Source organism: Meles meles, chromosome 2, assembly GCF_922984935.1.
Source record: "Meles meles chromosome 2, mMelMel3.1 paternal haplotype, whole genome shotgun sequence".
NCBI lineage: Eukaryota > Metazoa > Chordata > Mammalia > Carnivora > Mustelidae > Meles > Meles meles.
In genome coordinates, this window is record NC_060067.1 from 187,187,629 (window position 1) to 187,205,435 (window position 17,807).

Consider the following 17,807-nt stretch of genomic DNA (forward strand, 5'->3'; position numbering starts at 1 on the left):
TGATTATATGTGCATATCTATCTATATCTATATCATCTATATACTTATATGTATCTGTATATCTGTCTATAGTTTATTGATCTAGATATATAGAATATATATATCTACATATCTAAATAAAGATTATATATATCTATAGTTAGATATAAATATATCTACACACACCCTGGTCCATATACAATGGGCCTAATAAAAATGATTTTGTAGAACTTCAAGAAGAACAATGAACTCATCTCTTCAAAAATATATTTTTTTACTTTTCATAAAATTCTTGTTATCTTGAAATAGACATGTTGAAATAGTCAAAAAGGAGTTTGAATTGAAAATTGAATTCTGAAGTTTTTTTGAAAAAAAATTTTTTTCGTTGAGAACTTATTTACTGCTGCTTTTGAAAATGTTATTTGTGCATTATTATGTTCTGTTCCTTCCATGTATTACCCAGCTTTTATTTTCATCACCTTCTGTTTTAGAATGAACAATCTCATCTGTTTCCCAGAACTGTTGCTTTCCCTGACTTACACAGCTGGCTATAGAATTTACAGGAATAATTGTTTGGAGTGGTCTGAAGTGTCTTGTTCTACTCCATTCTCAGAATGTCCAACCACGTATGCGCTGATCATGGTATAGTTAGAACCAACATGCCTTTTTCAGTTTACTTTTTACAATTTATTGACCAATATTTGAGACATTTTTGGGGTTTTAGTAGTGTTTCTTCTTCTCTTCACAAACATCTTTCTTCACGTCGTTACCACTCTTGTAGTTCATTTTTTATGGTGAAATATAAGTGGTTCCTGTTAAGAGTAAGAGCCCATGGGGCACCTGGGTGGCTCAGTTGGTTAAGTGTCCAACTCCTGGTTTCAGCTTAGGTCACCATCTCAGGGTTGTGGGATCGAGCCCCACCTCAGCTCCCGGCTCAGTGGAGTATCCGCTTGATGATTTTCTTTCTCTCTGTCCCTCTGCCCCTCCCCCTGTGCATGTTCTTTCTCTCTCAGATAAATAAAACTTAAAAAAATAAAAGGGTAAGAACATGTATTGGTACCTGGTTTGTTTGAATCATTCAATATATCCCTATAAATGTTTGCTGAAATAGTCCTCAGAGGATGTCCCTGATCATTAGACAAAATATTCCTGTTTTTTTTTTTTTTTCCTTTTAAGTTACCAGAGGCTCATTTGTTTTCAATATTATTCTTCCAGGGAAGACAATTTTTGTGAATTGTATAGCTGTTGGAAAAATGCAAATTATTAGTGTGCTAATAAAATAAGCTATGTGAAAATTAGCCTCCTTTTTGCCTTCTCTTCCTCTGCCTTTCCTGGGGTTGTTGGTCTTCTATTGGATTCTACCTCGATATTCCTTGTTTTCTTATTTTTACTGCAAGAATGTGTCTGTCTCCCTTCATCTGTGTGCTCTGCAATGCGGCCACACCCTGTACCTTCACGTCTCCTCAGCCGAGATCTTGGGGAACTCTCTTGTTTCGGTGAGCATGAGGTGCATGCGCATGCCTGAACAAAGATACTACTGATGGAAATCATGGCCTCTGCCCCCTCCCGTGACTCTGGATGCTTGAAAATCATGGTTGGCATATTCTGAACTGTGCAATTTTATGAGCTCCCATGCCTTTAACTGCTATCTCTATACCAAGGAAGCCAAATCTGTTACTTACATGGGGATATTTATCTTCCATTTCTAATTTATATCATATGTGCAGGTACATGTGTGCTTCTGAGGTGAACCTTAGTGTCATTTGTATTCTCTTCTTCACACCCCTTCCCCATTTGATGCCTTGTTCCCACTGAATGTATTTCTACCATCACTGTGATCTTAGTTCCCCTCCATTTCTTTCTTCCCTGGATGGTTTGCTTCCCTCCTCTTCCTATGGTCATTTCTCTCATCTTACTTCCCAGTTACCCTGCTTCTTCATGTATCTCTTAGAATTTATTTTTCAATGACTGAACTTCTGTTTTTAAAAAGTTGGTAAATCGTCAGCATCTAAACGAACCAACAAACAAACCTTAACATGGCCAGTAGAGTCTGATACAAAGTGGCCCAAATCCTCTTTAATAGCCTCCCTTCTCTGCTTGCCACATCTTATGACTCCAGAAAAAATCCTGCATAGAGCCTGGCACATAGGAGACACTCCACGAATGATTGTTCATGATTAAGAAGACACTGTTTAGGTGCCAATAGCAATTTAAAAATAAAGTAAAAATAGGCAAGTAGAAATGTGTGAATTCTAGTGATGCAAGCACTGGTCTAATTCAATGGCTCTTAGACTCTAGCATCAGAATTACCTAAGAAGCTTATGAAAACCTAGATCGCTGGGGTGGACCCTCAAGTTTCTGATTCAGTAGGTCTGGGATGGGGCCCAACAGGTGGTGATGCTTCTGGTCCAGGGACCACACTTGAAGATCTACTGGTCTGGTTAGTACCACTAACTTGCCAACTAAACTGTAAGTCATTACAGTTCCTGTCTTGTTGTTCCTGTTGTTGTTCACCTGTGCATTTCATTAAAGGGCCTACTCTTGTTTAGGGTACCTATATCAACTTAGCTAAGCAGTGGTGCCCAGACATTTGGTCCAACACCAATTTGAAGCTCTTTTAAAGATGATGTTAACATTGAAGTTAGTAAATTTTGAATAAAGCAGGATTACCCTCCCTAATGTGGGCGGGCCGCATCTAATCAGATGAAAGAGAAAGAGAAAAAGACACAGGTCTCCTGAAGAAAAAGAAATTTTGCCAGCCCTTGGCCTTTGGACTAAAAATGCAACATACCCTCTTCCCAGAGTCTCCAGCCTGACAACCTTACCCTGCAAATTTCAGACTTGCCAGCCCCCATAAGAATGAGTCAGTTCCTTAACATAAATTTATCTTTCTCCCTCCCTTTCTTTTCCATCACCCACCACTCCCCCTCTTCCCTCTCTCCATATATATTTCCTAATGTTTCTACTTCTCTGGAGAGCTCTGACTAATATACTCACAATGTCCTTGATCACTGCAGTCTGCCACAGGATTGGGAATCACTTGGTATCTACTCTCAGTCTTTTGCCAAGCCTTTATAAATTAGATTGATACCTTAAGGACCATTTTTTGTTTTTTTTTTAGTATTTTGGATAGATATGATATAACTAAGATAAAAAGCACTATTCAAGTGTAAATTATATCATACATATGGGTCTTAAAGTTTCTAATCTTTATTTAGACTAACAAATTCTACTGATTTTTTAAATGACTTAGCTGTTTAGCAAAATACTAAGGCAATTCTAATTAAATTGAATAAGGAAGAAGCAGTATGCTTTTTCTTTTTATTTCCATTCAAGAGCTCACTTTTTTTTTTATTAGCAGGTCAAGGTCAGTTAGGAGAAGCAAAATTAATGGTCATTACAATGATAAATAAAATAGGGACAGCAATTTTGAATTTAGGATTATCACTCTAGTTCTTAATTTCTTCAAAGGAATGCGGTTGTGTCTTTGTTGGTTTTATAAATACATACTATTTCAAGGAGAAATTAAGTGCCAGAGAAACAAAATGGAAAAGTAATGAAAAAATATCCCTATCTCAAGCTTCTTGGTTCATTGTAAGAAGTTTTTTTTTTTTTTCTCATTTTCCCTTAGTTGTAGGTACTTCAGTGGCTTAATTCCATTTTAGCAGAAAGAAGGCAACAGCAGTGGGATAGCATTTTGTGCAATTTCACACTAAGGAATACGATCATTATATATACATTTTTCTTTTCTCTAGCTTATACCAACAGGAATGTAAGGATTGTACAAAATAATTGCATAAATCCTTACTTCCTGACAATATAAAATGTCACTGAACACAATGGTAGGGTCTTTCTCTAAATCACTGCTGACTTTTTGATCTGACCTATGAAGGCAAATTACATAAGCTACTTAAAGTTGGAATAATGATCTTTGGAGATTAAAATGATGAAAGCCTAAGGCTGGCCTAATGCCAAATTCTGATTTCCAGCTCTCTGTCTTTGGAGCACAGTATAGCACATTTTGGAAAATTATTCCTCTTTTTTGCAATTCACTTCAATTTAGCTACTGTCATATTTAATAGTTGGCCAATTTTTGGCAGGGTAATAAACTCTGAGAACCATGACGCTTTGGTATCATTTTTCCATTTATTAGTAAGGAGGCTATGTAGACTAGAGGGTAGGGTGCTCGTTTTGGGTAGACTGAAGACTGAGTCCAAATTCCAGATTGTTCTTCTATTAGCTCAGTGATCTAGGGCAAGTTAATCAGCATCGGGGTACAAATTATGAATAAACTTGTGAGAATCCTCTCAAATATAATGATGCATATAAGAGGCCTAGTATGCTACTGGTCCCTGTCATATCACTTGGGAGAGTCATGCATTTCCATGTCAACGTCTCCTAGGCATCTCCAATTTAACATGCCCAGTACTGGACTGATCACGCTTATGACTGCCTTGTTGCAAGCTATCATTATCTTCCCCTGGCTGACTGCAATAACTCCTACGTCATCTCTCTGTGTTCATCCTTCACCAACTAGTTTCTTTTCCATAGAGCCGCCATAGTGATCTTTCAAAAATGTATGACAGATCATGTCACACCTACTCATGAGCCTCCAGTGGTTCTACATTTCCCTCAGGGTAAATGCCCATGGCCCCAGATGGCTCACATGGTTCCCTTGTCCCAAGGACTATATACTGCATCAGTACTCTGTGACCTTTTATCTGCATACTCTCCCCTAACTTTTTTTTTTTTTTTTAAAGAGAGAGAGAGAGAGAGCGAGAGAGCAGGGATGGGGGTTAGGAAGAGGCTGACGTGGGACTCAATCTCACAACCTTGAGATCATGACCTGAAGCAAAACCAAGAGTTGGATGCTTAACCGACTGAACCATTCAGGTGCCCCTCCCTTAACATGGTTTTTACGTTTTTTTTTTTTTTTTTTTTTTTGCAGGCTCACTCCCTCTCTCCCTCAGCCTGTACTCGTAAGTCACCTTCTCAGGAAGGCTTGCCTTGATCATGGCAATCTGAATTCCTCTGATCTTGCCATACTTCTCCATGTTATTTACCACTTTCTAATACATATGATAAGGTATTATTTACCGTGTTTGTTATTTATTTGTTTATCATGTTTACCAGCTCTCTCATCCTGCTAAAATATAAAGCTACCAATGGCAGGGATTTTTATCTTTTTCATGGACATATACACCCAGTACTTGGAACAGTGACACATAGTAATCTGATGCCTTATCTTTATATATATAATCAATATCATGTTGGGTCACCATCAATTTAAAGATACACAGAATACTTTATATTATTTTCTTTGAATTATAGCTTGTCTTCTCCAAAAGTACACTGAGTAAGTTATGTAGTCAGGATTCAAATTCATGTTTTCTCATGCTCTTCCTATTTTTCTTCCTTCATTTACCGCATTTTCTTTGGAAAGACAATGGGAAAGCATATCTGAATTTGTACCAGAGTAGTAAGATTTAATCTGTGCTTTCGGTTGAATCACATAGGGAATGTATATAATGATACTGGGATATTTGTAAAGAGGCTTTACAAATATCAAGGAGGCCTGAACTGAGATAAGAAACATATTGCATGAAAGTCTTTGGTGTAGTGTCTACAGGACTTTGAAACTGGGCTACAGGGGCTAGAAACAAAGAGAATTCAAGATGCCTTTAAAAATTTGAGCCTAAATAATTAGACAATGTAGCTATCCAAAATATTCATTTTTAAGAGGATGAGGAAGCAAGTTTAGTCAATGAGACTAAATCATTTCCTTGCTTAGAAGTTAGTTATTAGTTAGTGAGGTATAAGAATCTCTCTGTTCAATCTAGACTATAATATTCCATTTTCAACTTCCTAATGCTGTAGCAGAATTAGTGGTTGAAATGCTCTGTTGATTAAGATATACTTCAAAGTACTTGGCAAAGAGTAGATGATAATCTTTTTGGATAAGTAGATACTGTGTTTGATATAGAAATAGGAATTGTGGTAACTAAATTCTATTTTCTGATACATGGTGTCATTTTGGGTATCACTTTATCAACTGTTTTTTTATATTGATTTACGTTGAGCCTTTATTGTTTGATTTTTGTTTTACCCTTGTAAATGATGGTTCAAACTATGAGACTTGATTAATTAATATGCTATAATTTACCTTTAAAAACTTCTTGTTATGGGACCTGAAGAAATAGTACAATGAACTCCATATACTCACAGTTTGGCATCAACGATTGTCAACTCTTGGCCAAATTTATTTCATGTATTCATGTATTCATCCACGCCCTTGTCTCTCCTCAATTGAGTGATTTTGAATTATATTCCATACCTTATATATTTTGTCTATAAATATCCACTGTGTATTTATTAAAGATAAGATCTTTACCTTTTAAAGAATCACAAAGCCTTTTGATATATTAAAAGTAATTTCTTTTTTTTTAAAGTGAGTAATTTCTTAATATCAGAAAATATCCAGTTTCGTCATTATCCTAATGAACATTATTTATTCAAATATGATTGAGTACCTCCATTTAAGGCTAACATTTAGCTTTTTTTTTTTTTTAAACATTTAGCCTCTTATTCCTGGTTTATTTTGGCAATATCTGTAAAGTGATTTTCAAAATAAAGTGTTTTGCAAATAACTAGTAGTCTCCTCAAGTAATAAAATGTATATGAGCTCAATATAGGGACTTTTGTATATTTTGTTTGCCAGTATATCACCAGCTCTTAGAACATTACTGGTATGTAATTATTGACTGGCTGAATGGATATTTTATCCATCATTTGTATATTTTGTCTTTTTAGCTCATATTCTTATGTATGCTAGGTTTTTCTTTTAGGCTCTAATGTTCTTCCATTCCTTTGATTCTTTTGACTTTATTGTTTTAGTGACAATGCTTTAGCATTGATTAACTCCCCTACTAATTTCTCTTCTCATAGAAAAGTTTAAAATCTTTCCTGTATATAAGTTTATCAATCTGTATAAATTATGTATATATAAATTTTCTTTCTCTAGGAAGAAAAGACACCTTTTTTTGACAGATATTTTCTGGGTAACCAGTAATATATGTATGTATATGTGTTTTATTTATTTACTTATCAATTTACTTATTGTAATCTTTTCCCTTATTAAACTCATTTTCCTTTATTTAGTGTAATTATATTCTTCTTCAGATTAACTCCACAGGAAGATTTGCATTATATAAACCAGCTTTAGCAAAAGAGATTCTCAGAATTAATTGTCCATAGACATTTTATCAAGTATGTACCAGAATGAATTCAGTTGCTTGTAACACAATATTCGAATCAAATGAGTTAACACAATAAAGAAATTAACTGGTTCACAAAATAAGTTTGTAATTAGGACAGGCTTTCAGTTGGCTGATCTTTAAGTCATCATGGACTCAGGTTTTTCCATGAATTTCTTCCTGTGGTTTCTACTTCATATTAATGATGGTTCCCCTTTAAGATGTAGGATTACCACAAGTAGCCAAGTAGGAGTATCACCTTTCTGTGGCTTGTAAGTTTTTTTAAACATTTATTTATTTGTTTGAGAGAGAGATGGAGAGAGAGAGCATGAGTGAGTGGGAGGACGGGTAGAGGGAGAGAACCCTCAAGCAGACTCCTGCCAAGCACGGAGCCCAACATGGGGCTCCATCCCACAATCCCGAGATCATGACCTGAGTTGAAACTGAGAGTTGGATGTTCAACCGGCTGAGCCACACAGGCACCCCTTTCTGTGGCTTTCTTAAAAGGAAGGAGATTTCTCATAATTCTCTAGGAAATTGTCTTTGTGGGGAGAATGTATAAGAGATATTTAGGGAAATTGACTTACAGTGGTCAACACAACATCTTCAACAAAGTTTTTTAGTATTAAAGATGTATATATTCATCATATAAATACTTAATATATTTAATATATTTTTATAATATATAGACAAATTAAACACAAGAACTTATATATTCATATTTGATGGGACATACAAAGTCTCTGGTTGTGAAAACAGATCATTTATTAATTTATTTATTATCTTCATGCTCATTTCCGGCACTCCCACCTTTGTGGTGCAAAGGTAAAAGTCTGGATGTATATATTGTGGGATTATATCTCAGGAGAGGAACTCTGAAATGATGAGACTCTGAGCTCACACAGAGAGGTTGGCATCACAACCCATCCTGGCCTCTGGAGAGAGGGAGAAGGAAACCCTTACTCTGCAGAGTATGCAATTCTTCTCCAGGGAGGTAGAGGAAAAGGTGTCCAGAGTCCTTGCAATATAAGCAAATGGCTCCAGGGGTGATATCTCTAGATCTTTCTGGAGCAATACACTGTTTCTAGCTTTGAGCACATTTGTTCTCAGTCACCCTTTAACCCATGCCCTTTGCTCAGAAAACTCAGATTGTCTAGAAATGTGAAAATACAGAGAATCCTCTCCCAACATTTATTAGCTCATCAAAACTCTCAAATAGAGATTGTAGAGCTTCATGAAAATTTCAGTCTGATATGTTAAAAATACTACTTATTTTATTTTATTTTTAAAAGATTTTATTATTGGGACGCCTGGGTGGCTCAGTTCGTTAAGCCGCTGCCTTCGGCTCAGGTCATGATCCCAGAGTCCTGGGATCGAGTCCCGCTTGGGGCTCCTTGCTCAGTGGGGAGCCCGCTTCTCTCTCTGCCTCTGCCTGCCGCTCTGCTTGCGTGTGTTCTCCCTCTCTCTCTCTCTCTCTCTCTCTCTGACAAATAAATAAATAAAATCTTAAAAAAAAAAGATTTTATTATTGAGAGAGAGAGAGCACGCGTGGGTGAGCAGGGGGAGGGGCAGAGGAAGAAGGGGAAGCAGACTTCCCGCTGAGCAGGGAGCTGAGCAAGAAGTGGGACATGCTTGGGACTTCATCCCGAGATCTAGGAACCATGACCTGAGCTGAAGGCAGACACTTAAGGGACTGAGCCACACAGGAGCCCTGGTAATACTACTGATTTTAATCAGCAGTCAAAACTGAGACATTCTGGCTCAGAGAGTATTTTTAGATCAGCAGATGACTGAAAACTGAGAGCAGCAACTATCTAAGGACTCATGTTCTTACTAATTCTGAAGTAAACACATCTGAATTCCATCCCTCCATTGTCCACTCTACCTAAGGTACCCACCCCAGTCTGACACCATAGTATGGCCTCCATCTTGTACACCTTTGGATCACCAGGTATAAGTTTGTACCATACTGCTACTCTCCATTAATAAACTTGAGAATGTAGTCAATTGTTATGGATATTTGTTTCATTTGCCAGAATCTACTATAAACCTCTAGTTTGGGTTCTCACCTGCATTCTGTAAAAGGTTGTAAGATTAACTTGGGGCTCTCTTGTTTCTTATTACCGACGACTCTTTCCTCTGCACAGTATTAGAATTGTGATGTTTACATGCTGACATCCTTGACTACATTATGATCTCCTTGAAAGGGTAATGTGGCTATGCGTTTTATTCTCTTTTGTATCTCTGATGCTAAATCCCAAGTCTAGGGACAAATCACTCCATCAGTACCCTTAAAAATTATTTTTAATTAAGATATTTATTACTTAGAATAACATTCACCTATTTTAGGTGTACAGTTTAATGAGTCTTACTAATTATTTACAGTCATTTAACCAGCCCACAACTAAGATATTACCCAGGTCCCTCTCCCTAAAATATTTCCTTATGCCCCTTTACCGTTGTTGCCCACTTCTGAACCTTGGCTCATGTACCCATTAATTTGCTCTAGGAAAGAGCAGCTTTGTCTTTTGTAGAATTTCATGTAAACACACACACACACACACACACACACACGGCATTCATGCTTTTGTATTTTGTGTTGTGTTAGACTATTTGATACTATCTGTGAGGTTCCTGGGGTGCATTTTCTCTCTTTTTGAATTTTTTCACTCTATTCCTCATCTTGGGTATGAACTGTTGGTATCGTGGTCTTTCACACTTAGAAGTTGAAGACCTCTATATGCATTGATTAAATCAAATCTGAATTGAATTTGAAGAAGTTAGAAGAACAACATTGTGTAGGAAGAAACAGTTTTGTGTTCAAATTTATAGGTGTACAGTCAACAGGACTTGACTGACGGAATGTGAGACTTAAAGAGAATTTAAATCCGATTCTGAACTCCTTCACTTCAGCAGTGGTATGAAGGAAAGTCTCAGAATTAAATGAGCTATTACAAAGAGCAAATTAAAGCAGTCTTTTAAAATAATGTGCTTTTAATGAACCTTCCTAAATTCTTGATCAAACGAGTACTATGATAAGAATTTCATGTTAAGAATATCTTAGAGGGTGCCTGGGTGGCTCAGTGGGATAAAGCCTCTGCCTTTGGCTCAGGTCATGATCTCAGGGTCTTGGGATTGAGTCCTGCTTCGGGCTCTGTGCTTGGCAGGGAGCCTGCTTCCCTTCCTCTCTCTCTCTGCCTGCCTCTCTGCCTACTTATGATCTCTCTCTGTCAAATAAATAAATAAAATCTTTTAAAAAAATAATATCTTAGAATCCTAAGACAGATTGGAAAGGGCTTTGGATCATTTCTAGTTCAATTTCTGTATTTCATCAGTAAAATAGTTCATATCAGCATAAGATTTTTTGAATCTAGGATTGATCATATTATGCTATAATTGTCATTTAATCAGATTAAATCCCTCCTCATGGTTTCATTCTGTACTTGACAAATTAACAACCACTCCTTCTTCATTAAAATTATTTTCCACTCTCTGGTCCCCTTAGAAATCTTGTTTCCTTTCCTCCATTGAATCATGCCTATTTCTCAAAGGCTTCCCAGACAACTGTGCATGTTCTACTCATTCTAAAGGTCCATCCCTTCCGTTATATGAATTTCTGATTCCAGAGAACTATGTAATTGTCTCTGTATGTTTTTGTGCTTCTGCTCTTTATGCTTTATTAGAATTTTTAAAAGCTAACATTTATCAAGAAACATGTACAAGCTTTCACTGTTTTTTTAAATTTTTTAATTTTATTATTAGTATTATTATTTGGCTAAGTCTCTCAATACTCATAATGGTATTAGAGGGTAGTATTCTACTTTTGCAGTTGAACACAGAGACACAAAGAGATTAGGTCCTTGAACACTGATCACGCAATTAACAAAGGCAGCATTTGCGTTTATCCAGTAAGAAAATGCACTCAGAGTTCTCTTTGCTGTGTGCCTTCCTGTATGTCACTCTGGTGAGAATTATTTATCCTTCCGTCTCTTCCATTAGGTATGAAATGGCATTAGGGTAGGGCTCTATCTTTTTTTCACTTTGCAATCTCCCTGAGTTTGCTCCGACATTCCCAGTATTATCCATGCTTAGTTTTGAGTGACCAGATGATGATCTTTGCCTTGAAAAGCAATTGTTTCATGAGTTCATGCAAAGCAAGAGCTGAGTTGACATTTGCTGGCGAATGCTACTAGCAGCAGTGCAGGCCAAACCGTATTGCTTATCAAGGTCCAGCAGAGCGCTGGTCACTGAGGCAGCGGCTGTTCTTGCAACCAATGACTGGTCCCCTGACTGCCACCACCGGTGACTTTGCCCAGCCCGTCCTGGCTGATGCGTAGCTTGCTCTTTAATATAGATCAGTTACCAGCAGCAAACCTGTCTTACGGTGGTCATCTTTCAAATGACTTGGAGAGGGACTCAATGCAGCAATGATTCAACTTCATTGCCTCACCGACTGACGAATTTTTCACTTTAATGGGCTGCCAGGCTATAGACAGAGAAGGTGCTGGTGGCATGACCAGCAAGAGGAGTGAGAAAAGCAAGCTGCTCTCCCAGAGCTTCAGGGAGATAGCTGGCTTTTAGATTTCTGTGTTTCAAGTAACTCTCTGATATTGGCAGTTGTGCTGAGGTATTTGACCCCCTTTATCACCTGTTCATGTTAAACAGAGGTTCACAGTGTTGTTTCTTGTCTAAAGAAATACGCTAAGATAGAGGAGCCTAATTGCGTATTTTGTCATGCTGATATTAACGACCCAGAGGGAGGCAGAACACCAAGGCAAATTGAATAGAGAGAATATTTTACAAAGGTGGCAACCCATGGCGCAAGAGTGCCCCGGAAAGATGGGATTTGGGCACAGGCAGCCAGATCTCAGATGTATTTGTTACCGAATGTTCATGCTGTCTGTGGGTAACAGGTGCCTGGGGTATCATTTGAATGGGGACAGATTGCTATTTTTTTTTGATAATCCGGGGTTACGGTTATCAACAGATACAAGCGTATTAAGTGCATCTTAAAAGAACACACCAAGTAGGTAAGATAATAGTCATTTGATTCTTAATGAAGACTTTTATCTTACTTTCTATTAGTCTGACAGTGTATTCTATTGCATTAGGCCAATTTGACTTACAATATTGTGGAACACAACAGCATTTAAAATCATTCCAGGAAATTCGATCTGGCTGACATGATTTTGTACTTAGCTGTGGAGGATATGGTGTGAGATTTAAGGCAGTTGAAAACAAAGTACCCAGCAGGAGATTTCAAGGCTGTGGGTTCTATTTCGGTTGAGGATGAAATGAAAGAAATCTGTTCCTGTGAGATATCTGTGTGAGATTCAGTGATAAGTATAATCTCAACACAAGAGGTGAGGAACTAGAATTAAGGAGGGGGTTAATGTTGCAGCTCTGAGTCGCAGCTCTGAGTCTCTTTTGCAACTGATAGCAGAGGAATGGGATGGCTTGCCAAAGCAGTGATACTCAAAAGGCTGCTGTGGCTGAATCATCCACAGCAATAGAAGAGATTATTTGGTGTGTAAACACTTTATCACATAAAGATGTTGAAAGCAGTGAGATTTCATATCAGGATTGTATAGATTAGTGAAGATGAATTTATTCACCAGATTTTACTGAGCACTGAGAGAAGCATTGAGTGAAACATTGAGCATCTATGATAGTCTTTTGTAAATGTTTGCACTGTGATTTTCCTTTGAAGGTTAAAGCCAAGATTTCATCTGTATGACTCTGGGCAAGTCACTTAACTCTTTTTGCCCCAGTTTTTTTTTTTTTTTTTCTGAATAAGGGATACTATTTTTATCAATCTCATCATATTGTTGTAAGGATTAAATGAGTTAATATATATAAAATACTAAAAATGGCACTTTACTCACAGTAAGAGTGAACTGCTATTGTTCATTTAAATGTAAACTCTTTGAGGGCAAAGATTTTTGTTACTTTAATTCACTGATATATTCCAATTTTCCAGAAACATGTCTGACACACAAAGTTAGGGTTAACTATTTGTAGGAAGGACAGTTTAAGATATAAAATGCCAGTTTTCAGTAGGGCAAATCATAGGAATTTGTTAGACTAATGGCTCATGTCACTGAAAGTCTTTCTCTTGTCCTTTCCCTGTTAAAATTTCCAAGGGTGGGCGGTGGAGGGTTGGGTGAGCCTGGTGGTGGGTATTAAGGAGGGCACGTATTGCATGGAGCACTGGGTGTGGTGCATAAACAATGAATTTTGGAACACTGAAAAAAAATTAAATTAAAAAAAATTTCCAAGGGTGAACAGCATGTCAGTAGTATGACACAGTCATAGAATTCCCTTTGTAAGCCACAGATTTGGAACAATGTTGCATATGTTTATACAGATATTTGAGCTAAACTGAATAAATGTAGAGCAAGACATGAATGAACTTGGGGGGAGAAAAAGCCCTATTCTCCCAGAATACCCATTTAAAGAATTTCAAAGATTTTAGGGGAAAATCTTGCCAGCACTTTCAGATGGTAGTTGGTGTTGCGCAGCGGGTGTAGAAGACGAAAGAAGAACGAGAATGGAAAGTCTCCTTGGTTTCCACGAAGCTTCCTATAAAATTACTGAGTTTCCAATAACATGAAGGATGGTTTGAGAGGGGAGTCAGTTTCTAGAAACAAATTTCAATGTGAATACCACTGTAAAAGACCCTTTGGAGACTCTCACTGCTTGCCACTCTGAGCTAAATCTCCAGTCAAGTCTAGATTCTATCAAATGAAGATTCTTACTTTAAAAGGAAAAAGAAATTTGATCACGGCTGGGAGTAGGTAAAGTCAATTGCTGAAATGAATAGGAAAAGGACACAGTTTCAGAAGGAAAGTGAGAGTATCAGAGTTTGCTCTTTCAATATGTTTCTTGACAGATGTGCCCTCTCTGAGCGTCTTTTCTTGAGGTAGTTAAGGAAGTGAGTCTCTGACAAAGAAGGGTTCTCATGGGCCTCCGGGTGTGGAAAGCAGCTTCTCTAATTGCATTTTGGTTGCTTTGAAAAGCCGTAGTTCTTGTGGTTTAAGCTTTTGTGGTTTTTTAGGAAAAAGTTTGAGGAAAGCTAATATGTTTATTTCTGGAAGCCAGAGAGGCAGATTTCATCAAAATATGTCCAGGGCATCTTTTATTAAAACTGAAATAGAATGCTTAATCTCTTTATAGCAAGTAGTTTAATGACTTGAGATGTTTCACTGCAATCTAGGTGAATAGTAATTTATCATAATCTTTTCCTCATTATCTCAATGGACTTGTTTCAATTAAATATGTGTATATTGATTTATGCTTTGATTTGTTTCGGAAGAAGAACTGTTCCTTTTCAGATCAGTTCTGTGACTCTGTCCTCTGCTGGCAGCAAGTTAACAAAATATACGGCTAAGGTTTTTCAGGTTTGCCATACTGGATACTGAATGAGAGGAAATGAGGACCCCAGATCCAGGTATCATAGAACAAAGCAAAGCAAAACAAAAGCCAAAAGAGGAGGATAAAGCAGTAAAGTTGTGAAGCAAATGAAAGTCAGAATCACTGTTTCAACTGGCAAAAAAGAGAGTTTGTGGGTTCCACATGCTACTGACAAAAATAATGTTAAATGTGCAAAAGTACTTTAAATTTTCACACATACTGTTATATTTGGTCCTTGTAGCACTGTTGTGACTGACATAGGTAGGCCAGGGTGGGCTTGTACGAACTCCATTTTAAATCGGAGAAGCTGGGTGTTGTCTAAGGCTGCCATAACCGATGACCATAAACTCAGAAGCTTAAACTGACAGAAATGTATTCTCGCACCATTCTGGAAGCTTGAAGTCTGAATTCATGTTGTCAGCAAGCCAGTGCTCTTTCTGGAGATTCTAGGGGAGAATCCGTTTCTTGCCTCTTCCAGCTTCTGTTGGCTGTCAGCATTCATTGACTTCTGGCCACAGCCCTCCCATCTCTGCCCCTATGGCCACGTTGTCTCTTCCTCCTCTGTTCTGTGTCTCAGACCTCCCTCTATCTTTCTCTTTTAAGTATAGATTAATGGCCCACCCAGATAATCCAGGATGATCTCTTTATCTCAAGATTCTTTACCGCATTTTATCTGCAAAAACCTACCATGCCCATGGACTTACAAGGAACACCCATGAAACTGTTTGGCTTCCATATATATTGAAGAGAATTGAAATGGTGTCATTTCAGAAAAATTAAGACCTTGAAATAATACAAAGATGAACCCACAAAGATGAGGAAGTGCATTTGGAACTCAAGGGTCAAGTGATCTTAGAGATGTGAGATTCATAAGGTTAAACCAAAACTTCCCAATCGCAGATCTTTCAAAGTGTTCAATAATTGAGTTTCAGGGCATTTTGAATTTTCAAGGCAAATGCACTGTTTTCCAAGATGATTTGAAGAAGGTAATGCTTTTTTTCTGAAGTTCAGGGAATAGAGGGCTTCAGAACACAGTGTGGGAAACAGGACATCTGCTGCTCAACAAAGAGAAATTTAGCTCAATTCCCATAAATAACCTGGGAGAATAAGAGTGTGAATAGCTAGCATTTGTTGAGGATTTACTGTGAGTTAAGTATCATGCTAAGTGCTTTAGATGAATTAACTCATTTGATCTTTCTAAAACACCTGTGAGGAAGGTACTATTACCTTATGATATTATATTGTATTATTCATTGTATTATTATATTATTCATATATATTCATATAATATAGATATATGAAGGTTCTATTATATTATTGCCTCCCAACTGAGGATACTGTGGCAAAGAGTTGTGTTCAGGCTTACCCAGACCTGGCTTCTAATCGAGGCAGTCTACCTCATCGAGCCTGCCATAGTAATCCCCACGTCATTCTAATATTAAAATGTTCTAACAGAGCCGTTCTGGTGCATGCAGGTAATTAAATATATATGCAGATCAGGTCTCAAGACTCTGGAAAGCGGCAGCCTGGGTTACTTTGGTCTGTGTCTGGCATCAGGGGAGCGAGGCTTCCTGTCCAATCAGTCCATCATCGTTTCTGTCATTCACGGCTCTGACATGAAACGAAGCTTGTGCTCTGAAGGAGGAAAAGAAATATGTTGCTCTGTCCTCAAGACTTATGTCAAAAATGTCTCAGTCCTCAGGTAATTTACTTGGGCTGGTTCTATTCCTATTTACTTCAAAGCTTCAGTAGAAATGAAAGGGATGCAAAATGGTATCTGGTCTTGCAGAGAGACGTCTGGTTTCTTCTCCTGGATCTGGCCTTGCTGACAGGAAATGTCCTCGGACACTCACAAGGCTCTGCTGAGGTGGAAGGTATTTGTTTTCTTTTCTCCTAAATGAAATTCCAAATGGGTTTTGTTTGTTGATTTGTTTGTTTGTTTTAATGTCCTCCAACAAGTTTTCTATAGCGCATTAAAAGCTTTTCCCCACAGTTAACCAGTACCGCCAGTGCTCACCATTTAGTTTGGGAATGAAAGCTGAAATATTTTACAAGGAAGAAGAGATTATTAGGTAGTAGAATAAGACCACAGGCTCATAGAATTAAATCAGTTATTGTTTGTAAAGCACTTTGAACGAATGCCTGCCACATAGAAGTGCTTGTCGGCTAAAGAAATGAAAATACAGCTCAGGGAGAGCTTGTCTTCTCTGGGGCCAGTGCTGGAGTCTTCTGAGAAAGTACCAGAGGCGCCAGCTGGTGCAGTGGGAACAAGTGTTTGGAGGTGAGCTGAGCGCTAAGTGTAATATATAACAATTTCTAACTTTTTTAAGCCTTGGAAATTTGGCACCGTGATGGATGCTCCGGAGTGATGGCTGGCTTCTGTTCAGATGGAGGAAGGGATCCAAGGAGCCCCAAGAAGCATAGAGAGAGATTATTAGCATTGTTTTCAGACTAGGAAATTGAGCCTCAAAGAGCTGAGGTTTCTTGCTCAAGGTCAGGCAGAGTGCCGAGGCAGAACCATCCCTTTTCGGTCTCATGTCATCAGTTCCATGTCAGGATGCCTCCACTGCATTACTCAAGGCAAATAAACAGGGTCGATAAATATTCTCATCAGAGAAAATATTTGTTTATTTTGATTTTTTGATCTTAACAAATTTGGTTCTTCACGAGAAGTCGTTCTTGTTGCAAAATTTAAATTGACAGGTTTTCTTTGCTCAAACTGATGCTTTCCATGATGGACTCTGAGAGATGGTAAAGTGCTTATTAGATGGTGTGAGAACTAGGGCAACTTATGGGCTTTGGGAGGGTGGGGATTTAAAAATATTTATAGGAGGGGCACCTGGGTGGCTCAGTGGGTTAAAGCCTCTGCTTTCGGCTCAGGTCATGATCCCAGGGTCCTGGGATCGAGCCCCGCATCGGGCTCTCTGCCCAGCAGGGAGCCTGCTTTCCTTCCTCTCTGTCTACTTGTAATCTCTGTCTGTCAAATAAATAAATAAAATCTTTTAAAAAAAATATTTATAGGAACAGGGAAAGAATTTAAAAATTCAGTTGTATGTGACCTGGGTTTACTCACTCAGCAAGTATCTTTTTTGAAAGCAGACTTTTATACCAGTAGCTCTACCAGGCTTGGGGAATATAAAAATTAGGAAGACGTGTACCTTG